At 47.3% G+C, this 17,788-nt stretch overlaps 1 long non-coding RNA gene across 1 annotated transcript; it reads left to right on the forward strand.

The window, feature by feature from the left end:
• The first annotated feature begins 13,061 nt into the window (after positions 1-13,061).
• LOC140264719 (uncharacterized) lies at positions 13,062-17,653 on the forward strand. The gene is made up of 4 exons (XR_011906087.1): positions 13,062-13,183; positions 14,583-14,701; positions 15,946-16,054; positions 17,151-17,653. It is a non-coding gene; the product is annotated as an uncharacterized lncRNA (long non-coding RNA).
• Positions 17,654-17,788: the final 135 nt, after the last annotated feature.

The following is a 17,788-nucleotide window of genomic DNA, read 5'->3' on the forward strand; positions in this document are numbered from 1 at the left end:
CAATTACAGCCTATGCGTTGAGACCCCTAAGTGCTGCCATTCTCTTCTGCCCCCCAAGTACAGCCTATGCATCGTGCCCCCCATGTACAGCCTATGCATTGCGCCCCCCAAGTGCCACCATCCTCTTCTGCCCCCCAAGTACAGCCTAAGCGTTGAGACCCCTAAGTGCAGCCATCCTCTTCTGCCCCCCAAGTACAGCCTAAGCGTCGCACCTCTAAAAGCCGCCATCCTCTTCTGCCCCCTAAGTACAGCCTAAGCTTCGCACCTCTAAAAGCCACCATCCTCTTCTGCGCCCCAAGTACAGCCTATGCGTTCAGACCCCTAAGTGCTGCCATTCTCTTCTGCCCCCCAAGTACAGCCTATGCATAGCGCCCCCCAAGTACAGCCTATGCATCGCGCCCCCCAATTACAGCCTATGCATCGCGCCCCCCTATTACAGCCTATGCATCGAGCCCCCCAATTACAGCCTATACGTCGCGCCCCCTAATTGCTGCCACCCTCTTCTTCCCCCCAAGTACAGCCTAAGCGTTGAGACCCCTAATTGCTGCCATCCTGTTCTTCCCCCCAAGTACAGCCTAAGCGTCGCGCCCCCCAAGTGCCACCATCCTCTTTTGCCCCCCAATTACAGCCTATGCGTTGAGACCCCTAAGTGCTGCCATTCTCTTCTGCCCCCCAAGTACAGCCTATGCATCGTGCCCCCCAAGTACAGCCTATGCATTGCGCCCCCCAAGTACAGCCTAAGCATTGCGCCCCCCAAGTACAGCCTATATGTTGCGCCCCATAAGTGCCGCCATCACATTCTGCCCCCAGGTCCATCCATCATATTCTGCCCCCCAAGTTCGTTTCTGTTCCCCCGTGGTTCCATTCAGTTCTTTATTGCTGCTGTTGCTCCTCCATTGCAGTTCTGCGTTGTGTCCCCCAGGTTGTTGCTCCCATTGCTGTTAATAGGGCTGCAAAGCAAAGGGAGATTCAGATTGCTGCTGTGAATGTCCTATATGATACCTATAAGGTTTAATGGGGCTTACGGAGTCTTATGGAATCCTATGGGGCCTATGTGGGGTATCTATGGGGTCTAATGTGGGCGTATGGGGTCTTATGATATCATTTGGGGCTTCTATGGGCTCTCTATGGGGTTTAATGGGGCCCTATAGGGTCTTAGGGGATCCTATGGGGCGTATATTAGGTCTCTATGGTGCTTAATGAGGACCTATGGGGTCTAACGGGGTCATATGGGGCATCTATGGGCTTTAATGAGGACCTCTGGGGTCTAAGGGGGTCCTATGGGGTTTATTGGGGATCCGTATGGGGGGTACATAGAGACTATGGGAATTGATGGGGTCCGTAAGGGGTGTAATGGGGAGTTATGGGGTATTAATGGGGTTTGATGTGTGTATATGTGTGTGTGTATATATATATATCCCTTATACCCCATATCCATCCTGTTGTTCCTATTGCAGTGCTGATGCCTTTATTAATCCTCCCTGCTTTCCATCCTCACATGCTGCACGTTGGATTCCTCCACTGAGTCCAGATTGTCGCCGCTCCGCATCCATGTGTGTCAGCTCAGCATCTGTGTGCACAATGAAACACCAGTCACCGATTGGCTGCAGGATCATCTTATTGCCTGCAGGACCCCATTGTGTGCGGTAGGATCATCTATCTCCATCATCATCACCTCCATCATAATAATAATGGCCAATTGCTAATTAATAATGCTCCGTCAAATACTAATTTCGCTTTAGAGCTAGTAAAGCTCCAGTGTTAATAATAAGACTCCATTGCCAATAAATAAGAGTCCATTCCCAATAAATAAGACTCCATTGCTAATTAGTATCCATTGCCAATAAATTAAACTCCATTGCTAATAAGTAAGAGTCTATTTCCAATAAATAAGAATCCACTGCTAATTAGACTCCTTAGGTAATTACTATGACTCCATTGCCAATAAATAAGACTCCACTGCCAATAAATAAGACTCCATTGCAAAGGAAGACTATATTGCTAATAAATAAGACTCCATTGCTAATAAATAAGACTCCATTGACAATAAATAAGATTCAATTCCTAATCAATAAATCTCCATTGGTAATAATGAGATTCCATTGTGAATAAGTAAGGCTCCACTGCCAATTAATGAGTCTCCATTGCCAAGAAATTGAACTCCATTGCCAATAAATAGAACTCCAAGGCCAATAAATAAGACTCCATTGCTAATTAATAAGACTCCATTGCCAACAATTTAGACTCGTTTGACAACAATTAAGACTCCATTCCTTATTAGACTCCGCTGCCAATAAATAAGACTGCATTGCTTATAATTAAGACTCCATTTCTGATAAATAAGAGTTCTTTGCTAATATGTAAGTCTGCATTGCAAATAAATAAGATTCCATTCCTAATAAATAAGACTCGTTTGCTAATAAATTAAGACCCTATTGCCAATAATTAAGACTCCATAGCCAATAATTAAGACTCCATTGCCAATAAATAAGACTCCATTGCCAATAAATAAGACTCCATAGCCAATAAATAAGACTCCATAGCCAATATAAAAGTCTACATTGCTAATAATAAGGCTCCATTGCTAATTAGACTCCGTTGCGAATAAATAAGACCTCATTGCTAATAATTAAGACCCCATTGCCAATAAATAAGACTCCATTGCCAATAAATGAAACTCCACTGCCATAATAAAGACTCCATTGCTAATTAGACTCTACTGTCAATAAATAAGACTCCATTGCCAATAATAATACTACATTGCCAATTAATAAAACTCCATTGCTAATAAATAACACTCCATTCCTAATAATTAAGACACCATTGCCAATAATTTAGACTCCATTGCCAATTAATCGGACCCCATTGATAATACATAAGACTCCATTTCTAATAAATAAGACTCCACTGCCAATAAGTAAGACTCTACTGCCAGTAACTAAGACTGCATTGACAATAAATAAGACTCCATTGCCAATAAATAAGACACCATTGCCAATAATTAAGACTCCATTGCTAATTAGTATCCATTGCCAATAACTTAAACTCCATTGCTAATAAGTAAGAGTCTATTTCCAATAAATAAGAATCCACTCCTAATTAGACTCCTTAGGTAATTACTATGACTCCATTGCCAATAAATAAGACTCCACTGCCAATAAATAAGACTCCATTGCAAAGGAAGACTATATTGCTAATAAATAAGACTCTAATTCTAATAAATAAGACTCCATTGCTAATAACTAAGACTGCATTGACAATAATTAAGATTCACTTCCTAATAAATAAGTCTCCATTGGTAATAATGAGATTCCATGGTGAATAAGTAAGGATCCACTGTCAATTAATGAATCTCTATTGCCAAGAAAGTGAACTCCATTGCCAATAAATAGAACTCCAAGGCCAATAAATAAGACTCCATTGCTAATTAATAAGACTCCATTGCCAACAATTTAGACTCGTTTGACAACAATTAAGACTCCATTCCTTATTAGACTCCACTGCCAATAAATAAGACTGCATTGCTTATAATTAAGACTCCGTTGCTGATAAATAAGAGTTCATTGCTAATATGTAAGTCTGCATTGCAAATAAATAAGATTCCATTCCTAATAAATAAGACTCGTTTGCTAATAAATAAGATTCCATTGCTAATAAAGAAGTATCCATTGCCTATAAATGAGACTCAATTACCAGTAAATAAGAGTCCATTGTTAATAAATAAGATTCCATTGCCAATAAATAAGAATCTATTGCCATTAAATAAGACTCCTTTGCCAATAAATAAGACTCCATGGCTAATAAATAAGACTCCATTGCCAATAAATAAGACTCCATTGCTAATTAGATTCCATTGCTAATAATGCAGACTCCATTGCCAATCAATCAGCCTCCATCCATGTTACTCACTCAGTGCCTGCTTGTGTTCCCAGCCCTATTCCTGCAGGTAACAGCATTGTTCACAGTGTGGTACCTGCAGATGTGGGCAGCGCCTTCATTGCCGTGTCGTGTCCAACAGGTGCCAGCAGAGCCCCGAGAGATGCGTGGATCCCGATGAGAACAGCGAGGAACAGAAACCTGCATTGCCTGGAACGCCTCGGAACTCAACTTTGCTGAGCGGGATTTCCTGCCCTGCAGGTAAGAGCAGCACACACTGACTGTGTTGGATCTGTTCCTTAGTGGGACTTGAGCTCATGTGCCAGAGCTCATTGCTGCACTGCAGTGCTGAATGCTGAGTGCAGTGCCCTTCTTGCTGCCCCCAATGGCAGCCATTGCCTTCTGCCCCCCAACTACAGCCTATGCATTGTGCCCCCCAAGTACAGCCTAAGGATTGCACCCCCTAACTGCCGCCTTCCTCTTCTGCTGCCCAAGTCCAGCCATCCTCTTCTACCCCCAAGTACAGCCTATGCATCGCGCCCCCCAATTACAGCCTATGCATCGCGCCCCGCAATTACAGCCTATGCATCGAGCCCCCCAAGTACAGCCTATATGTCGCGCCCCCTAATTGCTGCCATCCTCTTCTTCCCCCAAAGTACAGCCTAAGCGCTGAGACCCCTAATTGCTGCCATCCTGTTCTTCCCCCCAAGTACAGCCTAAGCGTTGCGCCCCCCAAGTGCCACCATCCTCTTCTGCCCCCCAAGTACAGCCTATGCGTTGAGACCCCTAAGTGCTGCCATTCTCTTCTGCCCCCCAAGTACAGCCTAAGCATCGCGCCCCGTAATTGCTGCCATCCTCTTCTGCCCCCCAAGTACAGCCTATGCATCGAGCCCCCCCAAGTACAGCCTATGCATCGCGCCCCCTAATTACTGCCATCCTCTTCTTCCCCCCAATTACAGCCTATGCATTGCGCCCCCCAAGTACAGCCTATGCATCGAGCCCCCCAAGTACAGCCTATGCATCGCGCCCCCTAATTGCTGCCATCCTCTTCTTCCCCCCAAGTACAGCCTAAGCGTTGAGACCCCTAAGTGCTGCCATCCTCTTCTGCCCCCCAAGTACAGCCTATGCGTCGCACCGCCAAATGCTGCCATCTTTTTCTGCCCCCCATGTACAGCCTATGCATTGCGCCCCCAAGTGCCACCATCCTCTTCTGCCCCCCAAGTACAGCCTAAGCGCTGAGACCCCTAAGTGCAGCCATCCTCTTCTGCCCCCCAAGTACAGCCTAAGCGTCGCACCTCTAAAAGCCGCCATCCTCTTCTGCCCCCCAAGTACAGCCTAAGCGTCGCACCTCTAAAAGCCGCCATCCTCTTCTGCCCCCCAAGTACAGCCTAAGCTTCGCACCTCTAAAAGCCGCCATCCTCTTCTGCCCCCCAAGTACAGCCTATGCATCGCGCCCCCCAATTACAGCCTATGCATCGCGCCCCGCAATTACAGCCTATGCATCGAGCCCCCCAATTACAGCCTATACGTCGCGCCCCCTAATTGCTGCCATCCTCTTCTTCCCCCCAAGTACAGCCTAAGCGTTGAGACCCCTAATTGCTGCCATCCTGTTCTTCCCCCCAAGTACAGCCTAAGCGTCGCGCCCCCCAAGTGCCACCATCCTCTTTTGCCCCCCAATTACAGCCTATGCGTTGAGACCCCTAAGTGCTGCCATTCTCTTCTGCCCCCCAAGTACAGCCTATGCATCGTGCCCCCCAAGTACAGCCTATGCATTGCGCCCCCCAAGTACAGCCTAAGCATCGCGCCCTGCAATTACAGCCTATGCATCACACCCCCCAAGTACAGCCTAAGCATCGCGCCCCCTAATTGCTGCCATCCTATTCTGCCCCCCAAGTACAGCCTATGCGTTGAGACCCCTAATTGCTGCCATCCTCTTCTTCCCTCCAAGTACAGCCTAAGCGTTGAGACCCCTAAGTGCTGCCATCCTCTTCTGCCCCCCAAGTACAGCATATGCATTGAGACCCCTAAGTGCTGCCATTCTCTTCTGCCCCCCAAGTACAGCCTATGCATTGCGCCCCCCAAGTACAGCCTAAGCATCGCGCCCCCCAAGTCCAGCCTATATGTTGTGCCCCATAAGTGCCGCCATCACATTCTGCCCCCAGGTCCATCCATCATATTCTGCCCCCCAAGTTCGTTTCTGTTCCCCCGTGGTTCCATTCAGTTCTTTATTGCTGCTGTTGCTCCTCCATTGCAGTTCTGCGTTGTGTCCCCCAGGTTGTTGCTCCCATTGCTGTTAATAGGGCTGCAAAGCAAAGGGAGATTCAGATTGCTGCTGTGAATGTCCTATATGATACCTATAAGGTTTAATGGGGCTTACGGAGTCTTATGGAATCCTATGGGGCCTATGTGGGGTATCTATGGGGTCTAATGTGGGCGTATGGGGTCTTATGATATCATTTGGGGCTTCTATGGGCTCTCTATGGGGTTTAATGGGGCCCTATAGGGTCTTAGGGGATCCTATGGGGCGTATATTAGGTCTCTATGGTGCTTAATGAGGACCTATGGGGTCTAACGGGGTCATATGGGGCATCTATGGGCTTTAATGAGGACCTCTGGGGTCTAAGGGGGTCCTATGGGGTTTATTGGGGATCCGTATGGGGGGTACATAGAGACTATGGGAATTGATGGGGTCCGTAAGGGGTGTAATGGGGAGTTATGGGGTATTAATGGGGTTTGATGTGTGTATATGTGTGTGTGTATATATATATATCCCTTATACCCCATATCCATCCTGTTGTTCCTATTGCAGTGCTGATGCCTTTATTAATCCTCCCTGCTTTCCATCCTCACATGCTGCACGTTGGATTCCTCCACTGAGTCCAGATTGTTGCCGCTCCGCATCCATGTGTGTCAGCTCAGCATCTGTGTGCACAATGAAACACCAGTCACCGATTGGCTGCAGGATCATCTTATTGCCTGCAGGACCCCATTGTGTGCGGTAGGATCATCTATCTCCATCATCATCACCTCCATCATAATAATAATGGCCAATTGCTAATTAATAATGCTCCGTCAAATACTAATTTCGCTTTAGAGCTAGTAAAGCTCCAGTGTTAATAATAAGACTCCATTGCCAATAAATAAGAGTCCATTCCCAATAAATAAGACTCCATTGCTAATTAGTATCCATTGCCAATAAATTAAACTCCATTGCTAATAAGTAAGAGTCTATTTCCAATAAATAAGAATCCACTGCTAATTAGACTCCTTAGGTAATTACTATGACTCCATTGCCAATAAATAAGACTCCACTGCCAATAAATAAGACTCCATTGCAAAGGAAGACTATATTGCTAATAAATAAGACTCCATTGCTAATAAATAAGACTCCATTGACAATAAATAAGATTCAATTCCTAATCAATAAATCTCCATTGGTAATAATGAGATTCCATGGTGAATAAGTAAGGCTCCACTGCCAATTAATAAGTCTCCATTGCCAATAAATAGAACTCCAAGGCCAATAAATAAGAATCCATTGCTAATTAATAAGACTCCATTGCCAACAATTAAGACTCCATTGCCAATAATAATACTATATTGCCAGTGAAAATGACTCCATTGTGAATAATTAAGACACCATTCCCAATAATTAAGACCCTATGACCAATAAATAAGACTCCATTGCTAATTAAAAAAATACCATTGCTAATATCGAAGACTCCATTGCCAATAAATAACAATCCATTGCTAAAAAGACTCCATTCCTAATAATTAAGACACCATTGCCAATAAATAAGACTCCATTGCCAATAAATAAGAATCTATTGCCATTAAATAAGACTCCATTGCCAATAAATAAGACTCCATGGCTAATAAATAAGACTCCATTGCTAATCAGACTCCATTGCTAATCAATCAGCCTCCATCCATGTTACTCACTCAGTGCCTGCTTGTGTTCCCAGCCCTATTGCTGCAGGTAACAGCATTGTTCACAGTGTGGTACCTGCAGATGTGGGCAGCGCCTTCATTGCCGTGTCGTGTCCAACAGGTGCCAGCAGAGCCCCGAGAGATGCGCGGCTCCCGATGAGAACAGCGAGGAACAGAAACCTGCATTGCCTGGAATGCCTCGGAACTCAACTTTGCTGAGCGGGAATTGCCTGCCCTGCAGGTAAGAGCAGCACACACTGACTGTGTTGGATCTGTTCCTTAGTGGGACTTGAGCTCATGAGCCAGAGCTCATTGCTGCACTGCAGTGCTGAATGCTGAGTGCAGTGCCCTTCTTGCTGCCCCCAATGGCAGCCATTGCCTTCTGCCCCCAACTACAGCCTATGCATTGTGCCCCCCAAGTACAGCCTAAGGATTGCACCCCCTAACTGCCGCCTTCCTCTTCTGCTGCCCAAGTCCAGCCATCCTCTTCTACCCCCAAGTACAGCCTATGCGTTGAGACCCCTAAGTGCTGCCATCCTCTTCTGCCCCCCAAGTACAGCCTATGCATCGAGCCCCCCAAGTACAGCCTATGCATTGCGCCCCCCTAGTACAGCCTATGCATCGAGCCCCCCAAGTACAGCCTATACGTTGCGCCCCCTAATTGCTGCCATCCTCTTCTTCCCCCCAAGTACAGCCTAAGTGTTGAAACCCCTAATTGCTGCCATCCTCTTCTGTCCCCCAACTACAGCCTATACGTTGTGCCCCATAGTTGCTGCCATCCTCTTCTTCCCCCCAAGTACAGCCTATGCGTTCAAACCCCATAAGTGCTGCCATCCTCTTCTGTCCCCCAAGTACAGCCTATGCGTTGAGACCCCTAATTGCTGCCATCCTCTTCTTCCCCCCAAATACAGCCTAAGCATCGCGCCCCCCAAGTGCCACCATCTTCTTTTGCCCCCCAAGTACAGCCTATGTGTTTAGACCCCTAAGTGCTGCCAGTCTCTTCTGCCCCCCAAGTACAGCCTATGCATTGCGCCCCCCAAGTACAGCCTAAGGATCGCGCCCTGTAATTGCTGCCATCCTCTTCTGCCCCCCAAGTACAGCCTATGCATCGAGCCCCCCAAGTACAGCCTATGTATCGCACCCCCCAAGTACAGCCTATGCATCGCACCCCCCAAGTACAGCCTATGCATTGAGACCCCTAAGTGCAGCCATTCTCTTCTGCCCCCCAAGTACAGCCTATGCATTGCACCCCCCATGTACAGCCTATGCATCACACCCCCCAAGTACAGCCTATGCATCAAACCCCCCAAGTACAGCCTATGCATCAAACCCCCAAGTACAGCCTACGCGTCGCGCCCCCCCAAGTACAACCATCTCTTCTTCCCCCCAAGTACAGCCTATGCGTTGAGACTTGTAATTGCTGCCATCCTCTTCTTCCCCCCAAGTACAGCCTATGCGTCGAGACCCCTAATTGCTGCCATCCTCTTCTTCCCTCCAAGTACAGCCTAAGCGTTGCACCCCCCAAGTGCCACCATCCTCTTTTGCCCCCCAAGTACAGCCTATGCGTTGAGACCCCTAAGTGCTGCCATTCTCTTCTGCCCCCCAAGTACAGCCTATGCATTGTGCCCCCCAAGTACAGCCTATGCATCGAGCCCCCAAGTACAGCCTAAGCATCGCGCCCCCCAAGTCCAGCCTATATGTTGTGCCCCGTAAGTGCCGCTATCACATTCTGCCCCCATGTCCAGCCATCATATTCTGCCCCCCAAGTTCGTTTCTGTTCCCCCGTGGTTCCATTCAGTTCTTTATTGCTGCTGTTGCTCCTCCATTGCAGATCTGCGTTGTGTCCACCAGGTTGTTGCTCTCATTGCTGTTAATAGGGCTGCAAAGCAAAGGGAGATTCAGATTGCTGCTGTCAATGTCCTATATGGTCTCTATAAGGTTCAATGAGGCTTATGGAGTCTTATGGGCCTATGTGGGGTATCTATGGGGTCTAATGTGGGCATATGGGGTCTTATGATATCATTTGGGGCTTCTCTGGGCTCTCTATGGGGTTTAATGGGGCCCTATGGGGTCTTAGGGGATCCTATGGGGTTTATGAACATTCTTTCCGCATTCATTGCCATTCACTGTCCAATCATTTTCTGCGTGTCACTCTGTCACAGTTACCTGCTGCTCCTTGTCCAATCGTTCTTTGTGTTTCAGTCTGTACCCATTCCCTGCCCCTCACTGTCCAACCATTTTCCGTGTCTCATTCTCTCCCCATTCAGTGCCACTCATTGTCCAGTCGTTCTGTCTCATTCTCTCCCCATTCATTCCACTCAGTGTCCAACCATTCTGTCTGTCCATCCCTGGGCACCCCTCACTGCCCAGCATTTTCTATCAGCGCTCTGCCCACAAATGTCGTAGCTCTCTGCCTCTCATTGTGTACTAATTAGCTGCCTCTTGTTGTAATGACTGTCTGCCTCTTATTCTGGCATCCCTGGTTGCTTCTCGTTGTGTTACCGTTCTTTCCTCTCCTTGTCCAACCATTCCTTGCCACCAGGTACAGTTCTTCTCCCTCACTCATTCTAGCAATTCTCTGCCTCGTTTCTCTTCTATTTTGCTGCCTCTCATTGTCATCATTCTCTGCCTCTGACCGTAATCATTCCCTTGTTCTAATTCTCTACTAACTCTGTACCCGATTCCCCCTCCATGAGCTCTCAGCATTGCCACACAGCGTCCCTTACAGCGTCAATCCAGCACGGCTCCTTGCTGTGTAACACCAACGATGCCTCCAGATCTACACACAGCTTCAGTGCCAAACATCAGCTCAGTGTCTTGTCCCAGTGACAGCTCCAACTTCCCATGCCTGCTATTTATCTACAGCATCAGCACAGCATTACGGCCCTATGGCGGCCCTATCAGCCTTACGGGTCACTTCAGGAACATCAGTCCTCCGGGTCAGTCCAGCAAAGTTCCCCCTTCAGTCCTTGCTGGCCTTCCAACACTAAGTCAACATCACTCCACCGTCTCACTCTCCCTCATTGCCCCACAGTGTCACTCACTCCCATCAACTCTCACATTGTCTCTGCCCCACATTCTCACCCCACACCATCAGTGCAGTCTCAGAGCAAGGCCTTACCTGCTGTAGTGCAGTAATAGAACAGGCAATGCAGCAGCACTGGCAGAGAAGCGCAGTCCAGGAGCACAGCACGGCAGGTAATGGTCACACACAGCAGCTACGAAGGCAGAACAGAGAAGAGGAGCTCCTCAATGTGGGCAGAGCTTCCGGCAGAAGGAGCTGCGACAAAAACATTCTCCCTTCCACTGGCAGCCCTTATATGAGGATTGAGAGGGGGCGGAGCCAGGGTCCACCCTGCAGCCAATCAGGTGCATTGCCTGCAGCTGTGCTCTGCTGCCATGTCTGCCCCCAATCATGGCTTCCTGCATGACTCAGCATTTCTATTGCAGCACCCCAACGTCCCCCCCGGCATCGCCCCCCGCATCACCCCCTGCATCACCCGCATGTCACCCCCCTGACGGAATCCACGTGCCGTCATTTCTCATCTACTGATGCACCCCCCTTTCTTTACAGGTAGATGTGATTGTTGGCTGGTTATGACTTTAGTATTGTCTATAGTATTGTCTAGTATTGTCTATAGTATTGTCTATACTATAGTATATGTCTTTAGTATTGATTGCAGCTGTTACGTAACAGCCTGATTGTTTACCTGCTGGGGGGCGTGGGCAGCCAGTGAGCACAGGTGGGAGCAGTTCAGGGGCTGGAAGCTGATTGGGCCCAGCCTGGCTCCACCCCCCTCCTTGAGCCACATTTAAGGGCTGTGCAGGGCAGGGGGCAGCATCAGCTCCTTGCGGTGCCTCCAAGAGAGCATTCCAATGAGTGTTTGCTCTTTCTTGCTGGATGCCGTATGGGCCTTGTCTCTGCTTGGAGAGCCTTTCCTTTGGGCTGTACAGTGAGTGTTGAGCTTTGCAGTGCGGTAAGAAATTCCTTCTTTATTACTGGGTTTTAGATTTCCACTTTTTGTGGTTCTTGGCTGCGTTTAAGGATGGGAAGAAGGAGCAGCATTTGTGTCTGGAATCCACTTCCTTTGGAGAGCTGGGTGAGCCATTTCCCATCCTTTCTTTATTTCAGGGCTTTGGGGGTGAAGGAAGCAGGGTGGAACAGGGGGCACAAGTTGGTCTGTCCCATCCTTGGAGCTGTTTAGGTTGCGTGTAGCCTGCTGTGGTGCTTGGTTATTTTAGTCATAGCAGGGGGGTTGGAAGGAGATGATAGTTAATGATCCTTCTCAGCGCAGGCCATCATATGATTCTATGATTATGTATTGCAGAGTATCTCCTACAGCTGTGATTGCTGTGGCACACCGCTCGTCGCTTCAGTTGTCATCATTGTCATCATCTCCATCATCACCATCTTCATCATCTCCATCTGGATGTGGAGCCTTTGGCCGCCGTTGTCTGGACTTGGTTGTACAGCGAGTTGGTCATGCATCCTAAGTCCACCCATCCAGTTGGTGTCTTCCTCATTTGGAGCCGAGGATGCTGTGGGCTCCCACGTCAGAGGCCTTGCTGAGTTCCAGCTGGATGATATCAGCAGCTCTTTCTTCCCCTTCCATCCCTGCACCGACACCGTCACAGAAGGCCACCAGGTCGGTCAAGCAGGATTTGCCCTCGGTGAAGCCACGCCGGTTCTCCCACATCACATCCAGCTTCCACGTGCCCTGGCTCTCTTCTAGGAGGATCTGCTCAGTGGTCGTTCCCAGCACAGCAGTGAGACTGGCGGGTCAGCAGTTCCCATCATCATCCCTTCTACGCTTCCTAAACAGGAGTGCGATGTTGGCCGTGTTTCTGCTCACCAGGACCGCACCTGACTGCCACCACTTCTCACACAGCACTGAGAGCAGCTCGGTGACTGCAGCACTGAATTACCTCCTCACTCTGTGATGCGTCTCATCAGGATCCACAGAGTCCTGGTTTTCAGGTCCTTAGGACATCTAAAGGTGGATGTCACTCACAGCGCGGGACAAGGAGGGAACCAGCAGGGCTGGCGTCGCTTCCTCCATCCCTCCCTCCCAAAGCAAAGGCGAGGGCTGTGTATAATGAGCAGCGATCAGAGAACACAGAGGTAAAAATGTGGTTGAGTACCTCAGCCTTCTACTTGTGTGTTCCCAGCCCTATTGCTGCAGGTAAGAAGCATTATGAACAAGTGTGGGTACCTGCAGATCTGGGCAGTGCCTTCATTGCAGTATTGTGTCCAACAGGTGCCAGCAGAGCCCCGAGAGATGTGCAGCTCCCGATGAGAACAGCGAGGAACAGAAATCCGCATTGCCTGGAACCCCGCAGAACCAGCTTTGCTGAGGGGTAACTCTCAGCCCAGCAGGTAAGAGCAGCACACACTGACTGTGTTTTATCTGTTCTATATTGTGACTTAAGGTAGAGTTCCAGAGCTCCTTTCTGCACTTTTGGGGTGCCCTACGGGCTGTCTGCTCTCGTCCTTCTGCATTCTGTTTGCCTTTGCACTCTGTCACTGCTCATGTATTTCCTGCAGTGTTCTCTTTGTTTTCAGTTTTGCTGTTCTTTTCAGCATTCTGTTAGGTTTGTTTTCTGTTTTGGTGTTCTCTCCTGTATTCTCTTGGGTCTTTCCTCCCATATCAGAGTCCCTTGCAGCTTTCTTTAGTGCCTTATATCCCATTCTTTTGTTCACTGCAGCCTTGGAGGCCATGCTCTCCATCTCAGTGGTTCTTGCAGTGCCCTTTTGGGCCTTGTGCTCTGTTTTAGTGTTCTTTGCAGTGCCCTTTTGGGCCTTGTGCTTTGTTTTAGTGTTCTTTGCAGTGCCCTTTTGGGCCTTGTCCCCACATTTATGCTTCTTGCAGTGCCCTTTTGGGCCTTGTCCCCACATTTATGCTTCTTGCAGTGCCCTTTTGGGCCTTGTCCCCACATTTATGCTTCTTGCAGTGCCCTTTTGGGCCTTGTGCTCTGTTTTAGTGTTCTTTGCAGTGCCCTTTTGGGCCTTGTGCTTTGTTTTAGTGTTCTTTGCAGTGCCCTTTTGGGCCTTGTCCCCACATTTATGCTTCTTGCAGTGCCCTTTTGGGCCTTGACCTGTTTTACTGTTCCTTGCTGTGCCCTTTTGGGCTTTGCCTCCTATCTAGATGTTCCCTGCTGTGCCCTTTTGGGCCTTGCATTCCATCTTGATGTTCCCTGCAATGTTCTCTTGCACCGTGCCCCCCTGTTTAGTGTTCCTGCAGTGTTCTTTTGGTGTTTCCATTTGGCCTCCTGCGCTGCCTTCCCTTTGGCCTCTGTTCTTAGTGTTTCATACCACTCTCTCTTTGCCCTGACTTTCCCTTGTGCTTTCCCTTTGCTGTTCTCTTGTTTTTGCCCTTGTGTTACTGTTGGCTGCTTGCTTTGCTTTTCTTTTTTGGGGGCTTTCTGTGGGCGTTCTGCTTCCATTTGCCTTTGGCTCTCTGGGATTTGTTGGGAGGCGGCGTTCATGTTAATGTTGACCTGAAGCTGCACCTTAGTGGGAGCTCTAGTGATAATTGCATTTGTCTGCAGAGTATGTGTAAGTAGAACCCTTTGTTTTTGTTTAAGTAACCTTAATTCTAATCCTAGTGCAAAATACCACTTGTAAAGTAACTGCACTTTTAACCTTAGAAATAGCATTACTTCTATCCCTAATAGCATTAATTCTACTGCTCCCTTCCATCACAGTTAGTGTAATGTTCACAGTGTGGTACCTGCAGATGTGGGCAGCGCCTTCATTGCCGTGTCGTGTCCAACAGGTGCCAGCAGAGCCCCGAGAGATGCGCGGCTCCCGATGAGAAGAGCGAGGAACAGAAACCTGCATTGCCCGGGACACCGCAGTACCAGCTTTGCTGAGCGGTAACTCTCAGTCCAGCAGGTAAGAGCAGCACACACTGACTGTGTTTTATCTGTTCCATATTGTGACTTAAGGTAGAGTTCCAGAGCTTATTTTTGCAGTTTTGGGTGTCTTATGGGCTGCGTGCTTTTCTCCTTTTGCCTTTTTTCTTGCCTTTGCTCTTTGCTGTTGTTTTGGGTTTTGATGCAGTGTTTTCTTTGCTCTCACTTTTGCTGTTCTGTTCAGCATTCTATGGGCTTTATTGTTCATTTTGGTGCTCACCGCAGCATTTCCTCCAGCCTTTCATTCCATATTGGAGTTCCAAGTAATTTCCTCTGCTGCCTTGCCCTCCATCTTGATGATCTTTGCAATGTTCTCTTGGGCCATGCCTTGCGTTTCAATGTTCCCTTCAGTGCCCTTTTGGGCCTTGCCCCCCACGTTAATGTTCCTCGCAGCACCCTTTTGGGCCTTACCATCCATCTTGATGTTCCCTGCGCTGTTCTCTTGGACCTCACCTTCCATGTCAGCGTTCATTGCAGCATTGTCTTGGGCCTTGCCCTCCATCTTGATGTTCCCTGCAGCATTCTTTTGGACTTTGCCATCCATCTTTATGTTCCTTGCAGCATTTTCTTGGGCGTTGCCATGTATCTTGATGTTCCCTGCAGCGTTCTTTTGGACTTTGCCATCCATCTCGATGTTCCCTGCAGCGCCCTTTTGGGCCTCGCCCTTTGTTTTGCAGTTTTCTGCAGCATTCATTAGGGCTTTGCCCTCTGTTTTAGCGTTCCCTTTGTTCTTGTCTTGGCCTCCTACGCTGCCTTTCCTTTGGACTTTGTTTTTTCTATGACCTACCACAGTCTCTTTGCCCCTTGCTTTTGCTTTGGCTTTCTCTTGCCTTTTCTCTTGTTTTTGCCTTACTGTTGGCTGCTTGCTCTGTTTTGCTTTTTTGGGGTTTTTTTGTCTGCTTCTTGCTTGAATTTGCCTTTGTCTCTCTGGGATTTCCTGGCTTATGGCATTCAAGTTAATTTTTATCCGTTTCCCTATTTTAATGGGGGCTCTAGTGGTAATTATAGTAACCTGTAGCGTTTCTGTAAATATAATTGTTAACGCAATATTAAAGATGTCTGTTAAGCTAAATGTAGCCATAAAAATTGATGCCTTGTGTTGTATGTGAATGTTACTTTCATTGTAATCATAGCGTGGAATGAAATTGTTAAACTTAGTGCAAATTTAAACATATAAATAGCATTAATTGTTTCCCTAATGGCGTTCATTGTTTCCCTAATTAGAGCCCCGAGAGATGCGCGGCTCCCAATGAGAACAGCGAGGAACAGAAACCCGCATCGTCCGGAACACCGCAGAACCAGCTTTGCAGACCGGTAACTATCAGCGCAGCAGGTAAGGGCAGCACACACTGCCTGTTTTTTATCTGTTCCATATTGCGACTTAAGGTAGAGTTTCAGAGCTTATTTCTGCACTTCGGGGTGTTTTACGGTCTGTCTGTTTTTGTCGTGCTGTGTTGTTTTTGTGTTTGATCTGTGCTGTTTCCCAGCTGTTTCTTGCAGTGTTGTCCTCGCTCTCCATTTTGCCATTGCCCACATCATTCTCTTGTGCCTTGCCTTTCATTTTGGCATCGTTTGCATTGTTTTCTCGCGTTCTATTTCAGCGTTCGCGGCATCATTCTGTCGGGCTTTGCCCTGCATTTTGGCGTTTCCGCGTCGTGCTCTTTGCCTCGCCCTCCATTTTAGCGTTCTCTTCATCATTCTTTTGGGCCTCGCCCTCCATTATGGCGTTCCTTGCATCATTCTGTAGGGCCTTGCCATGCCTTTTGGCATTCATTAAGTCGTTCTCTTGGGCTTCGCCCTCCTTTTCAGCGTTCGCCGCATCATTTTGTAGGGCCTTGTTCTGCATTTTGGCATTTTTTGCATTGTTCTCTTTGGTGCAGGCCTCCATTTTGGAGTTGCCTGCATCATTCTGTAGGGTCTTGTCCTTCATTTTGGCATTTGCTGCCTCGTTCTCTCATCCTTTTAGCTCCTTTTTGGAGTTCTATTCAGCCTTTTTTGGGCTTTGCCCTCTACGTTACCCTTCCTTGCTTTGTTCTGTTTGGTCTCTCGGTGTTGCCTGCAGCCTCGTCTCAGGTCTGATCTGTGCGTCAGCTTCCCCTTGGGTTTTGTGCACGCCTTTGTCTCATGTTTGCCTTTGATGTTTTCTTCTGTCAGGCTTTTGCCTTTTCTTTTGTCTTTGCTTTTTGTTTTGCTAATTGTGAATATAAGGGTAATAAACGTGACCTTTATACATTCACCCCAACCCTAATTTGTTAGCCTGATACGTGGTGTTAATTGTTATTGTCACTGTACAGATATTTGTTTTAAATGTAGAGATTAACTCTGAATCTACTTTGCAATGTGGCACTAAAGTTACATCTTAATGTATTGCTAATAGTTTGTTCCATTGGCTTCAGCCCACGATCTAACTTTGCCATTTTCTTCCTTAGGGCCCTTCTGTTCCCCGGTTGTCGGATGCTTCCTCGTGACGCAGCACTCCATTGCTGCTATGTTGGCGTTTAATAAAGTTTTTCGAGGCCCGATGAGCCATTACGATACTACATCAGCTGCACACAGTAGGATTTACAGTCCTATTTTAGCTTTACACTGACTTAACCTAATTAGTATTAGCTTAGGAATCAATTCACTTCACCCACATTGGCTTTAGCTTTGCATTCAGTCACTTTAATTTAATTAGGTTTACGTTAGGAATCAATTCACTTTACCCACATTAGGTTTTGCTTAGTAGTCACGTAACCACAAGTAAATTGGTTTTTTGCTTTGCAATCTGTTAACCTTATAGTAATTGCTTGTAGTTTTACATTTATTTAACTTTAACCAAATTGGCTTTAGCTTTGCAATCATTTAATCTAAAACTAATCGGTTTTAGCTTTGCAATTATTTAACCTTAATCAAATTGGCTTTAGCTTTGTAATCATTTAACCTTAATCAAATTGGCTTTAGCTTTACAGTTATTTAACTTTAACCAAATTGGCTTTAGCTTTGCTATCATTTAATCTTAAAGTAATTGGCTTTAGCTTTACAGTTATTTAACTTTAACCAAATTGGCTTTAGCTTTGCTATCATT

The sequence above is a fragment of the Excalfactoria chinensis genome (assembly GCF_039878825.1).
Source record: "Excalfactoria chinensis isolate bCotChi1 chromosome 14 unlocalized genomic scaffold, bCotChi1.hap2 SUPER_14_unloc_1, whole genome shotgun sequence".
Classification (NCBI taxonomy): Eukaryota; Metazoa; Chordata; class Aves; order Galliformes; family Phasianidae; genus Excalfactoria; species Excalfactoria chinensis.